Here is a 12,488-nt window from a genome sequence, read left to right on the forward strand (position 1 = left end):
GGATGGAAAGAAGGGAGGGAGGGGGATAAAAGAAAAGGAAAGAGGGAGGAAAGAAGGAAGGAAAGAGGAATGAAAGGAGTGATGGAGGAAGAAAACAGAGGGAGGGAGGAAAGGAGGAAGAAGGAAAGGAAGGAGAGGAGGGAGAAAGGGTTGGAAAAAAGGGAAGGAGGGAAAGGGGAAGGAAAGAAGGGAGAAAGGGCTGGAAAGGGAGGAAGGGATAGAAAGAAGGGAGGGAGGGAGGATAAAAGAAAAGGAAAGAAGGGATGAAGAGAAAGAGGAAGGAAAGAAGGAAGAAAGGGCTGAAAAGAAGGGAGGGAGGGAGGAAAGGAGGAAGGGATGGAAAGAAGGGAGGGAGGGAGGATAAAAGAAAAGGAAAGAAGGGATGAAGGGAAAGAGGAAGGAAAGAAAGAAGAAAGGGCTGAAAAGAAGGGAGGGAGGGAGGAAAGGAGGAAGGGATGGAAAGAAGGGAGGGAGGGAGGATAAAAGAAAAGGAAAGAAGGGAGGAAGTGAAAGAGGAAGGAAAGAAGGAAGAAAGGGATGGAAAGAAGGGAGGGAGGGAGGGAAGAAGGGATGGAAAGAAGGAAGGGAGGGAGGATAAAAGAAAAGGAAAGAAGAGAAAGAGGAAGGAAAGGAGTGAGGGAGGAAGGAAGAACACAGAGGGAGGGAAGAAAGGAGGGAAGGATAGAGGAAAGAAGGAAGGGAGGAAAGAAAGGAGGGAAGGAGGAAAGAAAGAACAGAGGGAGGGAGGAAAGAAGGGAGGGAAGGAGAGAGAGGGAACGCAACTTTCCCCAAAGTAGAGATCGTCCTCAGCTTACAACAGTTCATTTAGTGACCATTCGAAGTTACAACGGGTTTGAAAAAGTTGACTGATGACCCTTTCTCACACTTATAGCATCCCCCACAGTCACATGGTCAAAATTCAGATGCTTGGGGACCGATTCGTATTTATGACCAGTTGCAGTGTCCCGGGGTCAGGTGATCATCTTTGGCCAACATCTGACAAGCAAAGTAGTGGGGAAGCCAGATTCACTTAACAGCCGTGTTGTTCACTTAGGAACTTCAGTGATTCACTTAACCACGGTGGCAATGGGACAAAACTCACTTAACAAATGTTTCACTTAACAGCAGAAATGTTGGGCTAACCATTGTCCTAAGTGAAGGACACCATGAATTGCTTGCAAATGTTGCGCCCTGAAGCACATCATGCCTCCGGGATGTTATTTGAGGACAGTTTGATTGCAATCCAATGTCTTCAAGGCCTTTGGCCACCAAAGAAAGCAGTGTAAAAAGAAGTTGAAGCTAATCTAATAAAACAAATATGTGCAGCATAGCAATCCACTGCTGGGATCTTGATGGTATGTAACACGACTTTGGAATGTTGTATATTTATTAAAAAAAAAGACTTCAGCACAGAAGGGGTTTTTTTTAATGTGATTTTTTAAATGTGATTTTTTTTCTTTGCAATAAAAGTGTACAAAATTTTAGAAAGATTAAGGGGAAAAAGAGAGGGGAAGGAAGGAAGGAGTAATACATTTCCATTAGGTTGTTTTTAGATTTCTCCTGAAAGAAAGAAAGAAAGAAAGAAAGAAAGAAAGAAAGAAAGAAAGAGAAAGAAAGAAAGAAAGAAAGAAAGAAAGAAAGAAAGAAAGAAAGAAAGAAAATTACAATAGTTCAGAGACTTGGCAAATACCACCTCTGGTGGCCCCAGAGTGGGGAGGGAATGGAGATTTTGCAGTATCCCTTCCCTGGAATGGGGAGGGAATGCAGATTTTGCAGTATCCCTTCCCTGGAATGGGGAGGGAATGGAGATTTTGCAGTATCCTTCCCCCAGGAATGGGGAGGGAATGGAGATTTTGCAGTATCCCTTCCCTGGAATGGGGAGGGAATGGAGATTTTGCAGTATCCCTTCCCTGGAATGGGGAGGGAATGGGGATTTTGCAGTATCCCTTCCCTGGAATGGGGAGGGAATGGAGATTTTGCAGTATCCCTTCCCTGGAATGGGGAGGGAATGGAGATTTTGCAGTATCCTTCCCCAGGAATTGGGAGGGAATGGGGATTTTGCAGTATCCTTTCCCTAGAGTGGGGAGGGAATGGAGATTTTGCAATATCCTTCCCCTGCCGCGCCACCAAGCCACGCCCACAGAAGCAATAGTAAAAAAAGATTGAATTTCACCACTGGTCATAAGTCACCGTTTTCAATGCCGTTGTCACTTTGAACGGTCACTAAACGAACTGTCGAGGACTACCTGGGCCTGATGGGTGCCACCCATTGCCCCCCCCTCCCGCCCCCTCCCTTCCATCTCCGGGGCCTGGGACTGCTTGCCACCTCAGGTTAGGCCACACACGCCACAGCATTTCCAAGAGTGAGTCAGCATGTTTGCTGTTTGGTTTTAAAGAAAGCTTTGCGTTGTTATTTTGGCCTTGGTTGCTTAGTTATCTGATTACCTCACCCAGACAAGATAGCAGAAGAGTGGATTTGCTTTTCCTCCGCTGGAAATAAATGTTGAGAAGAGGGAGGGATCACGGGTGGTTTCATTACTGCCGGTTTTGTGTGCAAAAAAAAAAATGTTTTGTGTGCTGTCAGAGAATTGGGGCATGGCAGGCCTTGGTCGCTGCTGGTTCCAGCGACCCAGGCCGCCAAGTTACTACCGGTTCGGCCAAACCAGTCCGAACTGGTAGGAACCCACCTCTGGGAGGGATTCTATCCATTCCATGGACAGCCAGCAGGATAATTCTCTGAAAATCAGAATTGGCAGAAGCAAAACTCAGCTCAGAAACGAATTTGATATTATATTTGGGTTTGCAGAAATACCATCCCAAGGAAACATCAACTGAGACCTGAAAGAGACACCTAAAATAATAGAAAAAGAAAGGGAGAGAGGAGGAGAGAAGGAAAGAAAGACGGGGGCGAAAGAAGAAAGAGGTAAGGAGAGGAGGATGGAAGGGAGAGGAAGAGAAGGAGAGAGGGTAGGTAGGGGAAGAGGAAGAGTAGGAGTAGGAGAAAGGGAAGAAAGAAGGGAAATGAGAGGAGGAAGGAAGGAAGTAAAGGAGGGAGGGAGAAAAGAAAGGGAAAATGGGGTGTTACAAAAGGAGGAAGGGATGGTAAACAAAGCAATCCAAACTGTACATTATAACCTATTAAATGAAATAATAAATGTATACGAATGATAAATGCAAAGAAGAATAACAATTATGTGAATGTATACTTAAAATGGTATGTAAGAGAATAAAAAAAATTCTGGAAAAAAACCCAGATTTGATTCCCTCCCTCCCTCCATGTGTTTAATCCAACCCAACAGGTGGGTTATTTTGATAGCACTTCAGAACGTTGACCCCTCCTCTATTCTAAGCCCCCCCCCCGCTCCTCTTTCCTGATCATGTGACTCAGAGCAGAGGTCTCCCCTCCCTCCCCACCCTGGGCTTTTCTTTGCCCACCTCAACACAACCCATTGCAAATAGTCCTCAACCATTTGTTTAGTGGCCATTAGAAGTTACAAAAGCGCTGAAAAAACTGGCTTATGAGTTATGACCCCAGCAGGATCCCCATGATCAAGTATTTATAATCTTAGTTTTTAGAGATTCAATTGGTCCTGCTTAGTTGGGTGTTTAATTTTACAATACAATACAATACAATAGCAGAATTGGGACCTTGGAGGTCTTCTAGTCCAACCCCCTGTCTAGGCAGGAAACCCTATACCATTTCAGACAGATGTCTATCCAACCTCTTCTTAAAGACTTCCAGTGTTGGAGCATTCACAACTTCTGGAGGCAACTTCTGTTCCACTGATTAATTGTTCTACCTGTCAGGAAATTTCTCCTCCGTTTTAAGTTGCTTCTCTCCTTCATTAGTTTCCACCCATTGCTTCTTGTCCTGCCCTCAGGTGCTTTGGAGAATAGTTTGACTCCCTCTTCTTTGTGGCAACCCTTGAGATATTGGAAGACTGCTATCATGTCTCCCCTAGTCCTCCTTTCTATTAAACTAGAAGTACCCAGTTCCTGCAACCGTTCTTCATATGTTTTAATCTCCAGTCCCCTAATCATCTTTGTTGCTCTTCTCTGCACTCTTTCTAGAGTCTCCACATCTTTTTTACATCGTGGCGACCAAAACTGAATGCAGTACTCCAAGTGTGGCCTTACCAAGGCATTATAAAGTGGTATTAAAACTTCATGTGATCTTGATTCTATCCCTCTGTTTATGTAGCCTAGAGCCGTATTGGCTTTTTTGGCAGCTGCTGCACACGGCTGGCTCCTATTTAAACGGTTGTCCACTAGGACTCCAAGATCCCTCTCACAGTTACTACTATTGAGGAAGGTACCACCTATACTGTACCTGTGCATTTCATTTTTGTTGCCTAAATGTAGAACCTTACTCTTTTCACCATTGAATTTCATTTTATTAGATTTTGCTGTTGGTATCTATGGCAATTCTTGGTCATCCAGATCCAGGTCATGATTGTGCTTTTTTTCCAATGGTTGGTTTCCCCACAAGCTATCTTTATAAGTTTTTTATGCTACTTTGATGCTACTTTGTGTTCTGTTTTTAATGCCATTGGCTGCCAGAGAAGGTGGGCAGCCATACAAATCAAACCAACGCATCGATTAAATGATCAAATGTATAAGCACACCACAAAACCAATGCCAACAATCTCCGCAGTGAGCACTGTTGAAGAAGGCTGGCATTTGAAGATCGCCTTCCATTTTCACCCCACCCCAAAACCCATAAGCCAACTTCTGCCATGAGACTAAAAACTTACTCTGTTTTCCAATGAAGCCCAGTGGTGGGTTTCAAAAATTGTTGGAACCTACTCTGTGGGTGTGGCCTCCTTTGTGGGAGTGGCTTGCCACCCATGTGACTGGATGGGAGTGGCTTGCTGCCCATGTGACCGGATGGAAGTGGCTTGCCGCCCATGTGACCGGATATGAAATTATGAATTAGTACTTAGGTCGGTCCAAGTAGCTATTCAGCATTTAGTGGTTAGAAGCAATCGTAAAGCAAGATATGGAATTAAAACCAGAAATATTTTGTTGGCTATTTGAAAGGGAGTATAATATATATTTAATTTTACACATGCTAGCAGCTGCTGGAATTGTGTTTGCACAACAGTGGAAAAACAGAGATATGTAAATGAATAAATATTACAACGTGCAGGAATAAATAAATTGACAATTAAAATCAAGAAGGCTTTGAATACTTTTTCACATGGGATTTGTTTTAGCAATTGCTAACTAATGGAAACAGAAATTAGAAATCCAAAAGTATGAAAGAAAACACCAATTATGTAAGGAAAGGTCCCTAAAACGTATAAGGAAATATTACTAGATCATTATTAATGCGTAGATAACTGTGGGGCATTACACACCCACCAGTGGTGGGTTTCAAAACATTTTGGAACCTCTTCTGTAGGTGTGACCTGCTTTCTGGGTCCACTGGTGGAACCTCTTCTAACCGGTTCAGTAGATTTGACGAACCGGTTCTACCGAATAGGTGCAAACTGGAAGGAACCCACCTCTGATGAAGCCCATAAGTTGATTTACTTGCAACAATGATAGAAGGAAAGGAAAAGGTGGAGGGAACCACCAAGTGCTACTTGAAGGAGCAAATTCAAAATTCAATGGGCATCTCTTCAGAGGAATCAGAAAAATAACCCACCCAAACACATCTGTTCATTCAATAGTTTCAATTGGGAAAATGTGGCAACCTTAGAGCAGGCCAAGTCCGAAAACTGACTGTTGTGTGTTTTAAATTATGTATTGTTGCGTGTCGCTTTAATTTTTGTTTGTATCCCCCTCCCTTGGTTTGAGTTGTGAGCCGCCCTGAGTCCCCTTCGGGGGAAAAGGGCGGCATATAAATAAAATAAACATTCAAACATTCAAACATTCAAATGCCAGGGAATTTCTAGAAACCTGGCACTCTGACAAATCAGCCATCAATAGGCACATAGACATTAACCACATTTTTAGATTATGCAAAAGAGACAATCAACCAGGCCAAAAGAGAAAAAGTCTCCAGCACCTTTCCACCAGTATTCAGCACCCGGGTCAGCATAGATTAACTCCAAGGTTTAATTCAGATCAACCATCAAGTTAACAATACCCCAATCAAAATACTTTCAGGAAATGGTCCTACCAAAGAATATCTAAGACAATCCACCACCCACCCAGACAGGGAAATCATCAGAATATAAACTGACAGCAAACAGCACCCCTTACTTAAAGCAGACGTAAAGTGAGATTTGGACATTAAGTGTGAAACCTACTGGGCCAGGCTGGACGGCCTCTTAGAGCCCCTTTACTTCTATATTAAAAGCCACATAGACAGAGTTGGAGCTTGCAAAAGAAACAGGAAGCCAGTGCCTAACCACAAGATGTCAAAAGTCCAAGGGTCAATTAAAATTCGTTAATGACACATACTCCATAAACAAAAGGAGAAGTAAGACCCCATCTCCTTATAAGGCTTTCTCCTCAAGGTAACCACTAAGAAATGTGTTAAGTATTTCCGTGTTGCAATGCTTTTGAGAATGTGTAAGAATGCGTGCTTCGATAATGAAGATTGTTCAGAACTTGCAATAGCAGTAGCAGTTATAGCAGTAGCAGTTAGACTTATATACCGCTTCATAGGGCTTTCAGCCCTCTCTAAGCGGTTTACAGAGTCAGCATATCGCCCCCACAGTCTGGGTCCTCATTTTACCCACCTCGGAAGGATGGAAGGCTGAGTTAACCTTGAGCCGGTGAGATTAGAACCGCTGAACTGCGGATAACAGTCAGCTGTAATGGCCTTCAGTACTGCACTCTAACCACTGCGCCACCTTGGCTCCCTTAGCAATGCTAAGCCATGGGCTAGCTTTCTGAACCTGGCTGCCAAATAAACTTTTCCTGTATCCTGAGAAGTCTAAAGCCTGTCATTTTCTGCAACAACTAGTACTGATGATGTTACCTACCTTAATTTTTGGTAATGAAATGTCTGCATGAAAACAAGCAAGCTCAGAGAGCACCAAGGACTTTTCATTTCAACCCTGAGCGACGAATATTCTCCTTTGTTGGCATTCAATCTGTGCCCAGTAGAGGGCAGGAAGACACCATCCAACACTCATGAAATGGTTGCGCACAACTATCAGCGCATTCTCCACATCTGGATGTGGCCGTCAGTCAACCATGCTCCAGAAATTACTAAAATAGCATTCGTAAGGTATGTTAATGTGGCAGAAGACACGAGGCACAGATAACGGGTTCCTCTATCTTCCAAATGCCCAATATTTGGAATTCATCAACACATGAAGAATTATAATTTTTCATGCGTCGATTGTGTTCATTGGATAATTTCTTGCTGTTGGTTTATTTTCTTCATTTGGTACAGAATACAGGAACAAGGACAGTATTTGGTTCCCCCCACCCCCCCTACACATAAATGTATTCCTGTACAATAAAATTAAGCTTTTATCATACCCTACTATCTTCCTGATACTATACAGGTAGTCCTCAATTTACGACCATAATTGAGTCTAAAATTTCTGTTGCTAAGTGGGATGTTTGTTAATAGCAATAGCAATAGCAGTTAGACTTATATACCGCTTCATAGGGCTTTCAGCCCTCTCTAAGCGTTTACAGAGTCAGCATATTGCCCCCAACAATCCGGGTCCTCATTTTACCCACCTCGGAAGGATGGAAGGCTGAGTCAACCCTGAGCCGGTGAGATTTGAACAGCCGAACTGCAGAACTACAGTCAGCTGAAGTAGCCTGCAGTGCTGCATTTAACCACTGCGCCACCTCGGCTCTGTTAAGTGAGTTTTGCCCCATTTTACAGCCTTTCTTGGCCACGTTTGTTAAGTGAATCACTGCAGTTGTTCAATTAGTAACACGGTCGTTAAGTGAATCCGGCTTCCCCATTGGGTTTGTTTGTCAGAAGGTCGTAAAAGGGGATCATGGGAGCCCCGGGGACACTGAAACGGTCATAAAAATGAGTGCATTGTCAAGTGTCTGAATTTTGATTGTGTGACCATGGGGATGTTGCAACTGTTGTAATTGTGAAAGATGGTCATACGTCAGTGCTGCTGTTACTTTGAATGGTCACTAAATGAATTTTTGTAAGTTGAGGATTGCCTGTTTTTCAGGAATATTCTTATTCCTGAATTTCTGTCTCTATATTCTGTCTTTATGTCCCTTTAGGTAGTCCTTGATTTACAACTGGTCACATAGTGACAGCTTGAAGTTACAACAGGGAGTACTTGCAACCTGGTTTAGAAGTTCTGACACCCCAGCCTCATCCCCCCCCAGTCATGTGACCATACGTTGATGTTTGAGACCCAAGCACCATGCAACAGGGTGAGCTCCCGTTACTTTTTTTCCTCTCCCATTTTTTTTATTAACAAAACACACACACAAAAAACTTAGACGTACACCACATTTACACAATACAATACGAACAGGAACTTCCTGTTCTTTCTAATAGCAATTATCAATCAATACCGCTCACCTTATTTCCCCTTCTATTGTATTTCATTTGTATTTCACCATTCTTAACCTTCTTATTTTACTCATAACTATTATTTTTTTGAGTTCTGTTATATTCCTTCATTGATTTTTGTTTCTTTCCTCCATCCACCTATACCATTTATCCCATATCTGGTAAAATTCTGATTCTTCTTTTCCCTGGATTTCTTTAGTTAGTTCGTCCATTTCAGCACAAACCAAAACCTTTCTTATTATTTCATCTTCGCTTGGGATTAATTTGTTTTTCCATTATTGGGCAAAGGCAATCCTTGCTGCCGTAATTATATGTAGTATTAAATACTGGATTTCTTTTTTGTATTTCGCAGACATTATTCCTAATAAAAAAAACTTCAGGTTTCCATTCTATTTTAACCCCTGTTATTGTTTCCAGCCAATTTTTGATCCTTTTCCAAAAAAATTTAGCCTCCACACAGGTCCACCATAAATGGTAATATGTTCTGTGTATTGATTCGCATTTCCAACATTTTAGGGAGATATTTGTTGAGATTTTAGCTAACCTTATTGGTGCCAGGTGCCATCTGTAAAACAATTTGTACTGGTTTTCCTTGTATGCAACTGATAGTGTCATTTTTAAGTTTGTTCAACAAAATTTTTCTCATTTGTCTAATTCAATATTATAGCCAAAGTTCTGTGCCCATTTTATCATTTGTTCTTTCACAATTTCCTCTTCCATTTTATACTTCAGGAGGAAAAAAAAATGGGAGGGTGAGCTCCTGTTACTTACTCAAGCTCCTCCCCTTCTACCAATTCAAAAGCCTGCAAATGCAAGTAGGTAAACAGGTACCACCTTGGTGGAAAGGTAATGACGTTCCATGCAGCTCAGCATATAGTCATAGTGGTCGTATGACCACGGGAGTATCTTCAGACAATGCTGGCTCCCTTGGCTAGGTCACAGAAATGAGCACCAACCCCTAGAGTTGGACATTACTGGACATAGGAACCTTTACCTTACTGTCCACAGTGAGATGATCATACCTTAGGAGAAGGGCAGAGGTGGGTTGCTCCCGGCATTACTGCCGGTTCAGTGTGCGCAAAAAAAATCGCACTCTTTGCTCATGCACACGCCAAACGTTTGCACAAAAATAGGTCTGCGCATGCACAAAGTGTTAAAAAAAATTAAATTAAATTTGTGCAATGAAAATTGTTGGTGCGCATGCGCAGAACCGAAAATCAAGATGGCAGCCCCGTGGGAGAACCGGTTCGAGGGCATGGCAGGCTTAGGGAAGGGGGAAAACTCTTATTGTTCTGGAGGGTCCCTTCCAGCCTATGATTCTTCTGTCTTCCTCCTGGCTTAACTCCTTTCTTGCCACACACACACACAGAGACACACACAAAGAGAAATTGCTTCCTTTCAGTTCTTTTTGTTTTAATAGAACAAATTCTTCAATGAAGGGGAGGGCAGGGTTCTTTTAGCCTTCTTCCCAGCTAGCATTAAACTTCTGGATCCCAGGAGGGGAGGGAAAAATGCCAGCCCATTCCAGGTGATGAGTTCACTCTCACAATCTTGTATTTTCCAGGTGAGTTTTTGGATATTTTCCAAAGCTCCCAAGTCGAACTTTCCAACTCCCATCGGCTCAAACTCGCTTGATCAGTGATTTCATTACAAACAGTTTTATGCCAGAATTACAAGATCCACCTGTATATCAGCAGCAACAGCAAAAGTAGGAGGGGGATGCATTGAATAAATTTGACGCTATTTCCATAATATTACATGGCAAGATAAAATTATCTTGTGGACCAAACCTTTTACACTTAAGCCTCTGCTTCTCTTACGTTTCCATTTTATACAGTGCTTCTTTCAGGAATCTGTGATATGATCTGACAGCACGAAATTTGATGATCCTATCAAACTTGATTTAATTTTCTTAATTGTCTCTTAATTGGAAACTTGGTATGCTTCCAATTTTTCAGCCGAAAATGACTGTGCAAAGATTTTATCCTTCTTTTTCCATCAATTCATATTAAGAGTATACCACTTGGCAATAAAGTTAGTCCTTTAATCTTACTTTATATATTTGTTAAATGTATTTACCTCCTATCTTGCTGTGTGCTTTTGATGGATCTTATTTATATCTAGTTGCCAATTTTCTTCAGGATAAAGTGAATCCCCAAATGATGGAAGCTTATTAAGGAGAGATACAACCTAGAATTAAGGAGATTTTCTGACAGTGAGAACAATTAATCAGGGAAACAACTGGCTTTCCGAAATCATTGATGCTCCATCACTGGAGGTTTTCAAGAAGAAACTGGATAGCCATTTGTTTGGAATGGTACAGGACCTCCTGCTTGAGCAGGGGGTTGGACTGGAAGACCTCAAATGTCCCTTCCAGCTCTTATTCTGTATTCTATCTTCAGGCGGTTCCATAGTTTTAAGAGATGTCACAACTGGAGTCTGCATCATCTCAGATCTGATAGAAGATCTCTGGTGTGACTTTGCCTTAGGAAGATATTATTATCAAATTAGAGGTGTCATCTTGACAGTCTCATTTAACTATTAACAGCCTGCCCCACCTTTTAAAAAGCTTCAGACTTAAGAAAGCCAATCATTTAACTCTTAATATTCCTTCCATGTTTTATCTTGAGTTTTGAATTTGTTTTCATTTTTAAAGGTAAAGGTTCCCCTCGCACATATGTGCTAGTCGTTCTCGACTCCGGGGGGCAGTGCTCTTCTCTGTTTCAAAGCCAAAGAGCCAGCGCTGTCCGAAGACATCTCCGTGGTCATTTGGCCGGCATGACTAAACGCCAAAGGCGCACGGAACGCTGTTATACCTTCCCCACCAAAGGTGGTCCCCTCTTTTTCTACTTGCATTTTTTACCTGCTTTCGAACTGCTGGGTTAACAGAAGCTGGGACAAGTAATGTGAGCTCATCCTGTTTTGCACCACTAGGGATTTGAACTGCCAAACTGCCGATCTTTCGATTGACAAGCTCAGCGTCTTAGCCACTGAGCCATGGCATCACTTAGCATAACAAAAAAAAAAAAACCCTGCACTGATACTGGCCTGATTTTTAACGTTAAATATAGAGACAAACGCTGAACTGGAGAAAAAATTGGCAGAAACTCTTTCTAACTCTGAGATCACAAATACGTTTTTAATATCTGCACATCCTGCAAAGTGGTCCATACATTTCCCCCCCCCCCCCAAAAAAAAGGTTTACTTCTACATTAACTTCCAGGTTCTAATGTCACTCCCAGATCCAAAAAATGTAGATTTTTTAAAAAGGACTCCCTGGAATTAGGGGTGTCATGATGGCATGCGCAGAGTTGCCAGAAAAATGGAACAGTTAAAGAACAGGGGTCGACTTGGGAGTAAGGCTGAGGTGGACGATGAATGGCCCCTCCCAGAGGAAATAAAAGAGGAGCAAAAGGGGAGTGGAGTTTGCAGGAGACAATTAGTTCGCTTAATTGGTTCGTGACTCTCTGAGACTCCTGGCCAAGTTTTGCAGATATCGGTCTGGCAGCTCTCCAAGCCAGATAAGGTCTGTGACTGTAAATCCTCCCTTGAAAGACTTTGCTGGATGTGAATGAGCAGAAATCACAGTCCATTAATAAAAGGTGGTTTGTCGGGACCAGGAGTTTGCGTCATGCTCTTGGGGAACCTCGGTCAGAACATGTGTGCATTTAAATGGAAGAGTTGTATTGGATTTCAGTCCCAAGCTGATTAGAGAAACAGATCGCACAGTGGCAGGTGCAGCGTTTCAACACTGCCAAATCAATTAATGGTTCTTAAGAGGACCAGATAACATATTACACGGTTATGCAAGGCGTGGATCCTTTGTGTGGGAGGGGAATCTTTGCAGGATGACAGTAGATGCCAATTATGAAAATCTGCTCTGGATTAAAAAAAAATGGCTTTTTAAAGATGTCTGTCTTGAAAGACGTACTGAGAACCAGGATGGCTAAACTGAGTTGCAGCCATTCCTTTAGGAACTATTTGAAGTTACTGAAAAAAGGGACTTGTGATTGGTTTTCACACATAG

The sequence above is a fragment of the Thamnophis sirtalis genome, unplaced genomic scaffold (assembly GCF_051295495.1).
Source record: "Thamnophis sirtalis isolate CommonGarterSnake01/CBP01778 unplaced genomic scaffold, rThaSir2_p1.2 scaffold_9, whole genome shotgun sequence".
Classification (NCBI taxonomy): Eukaryota; Metazoa; Chordata; class Lepidosauria; order Squamata; family Natricidae; genus Thamnophis; species Thamnophis sirtalis.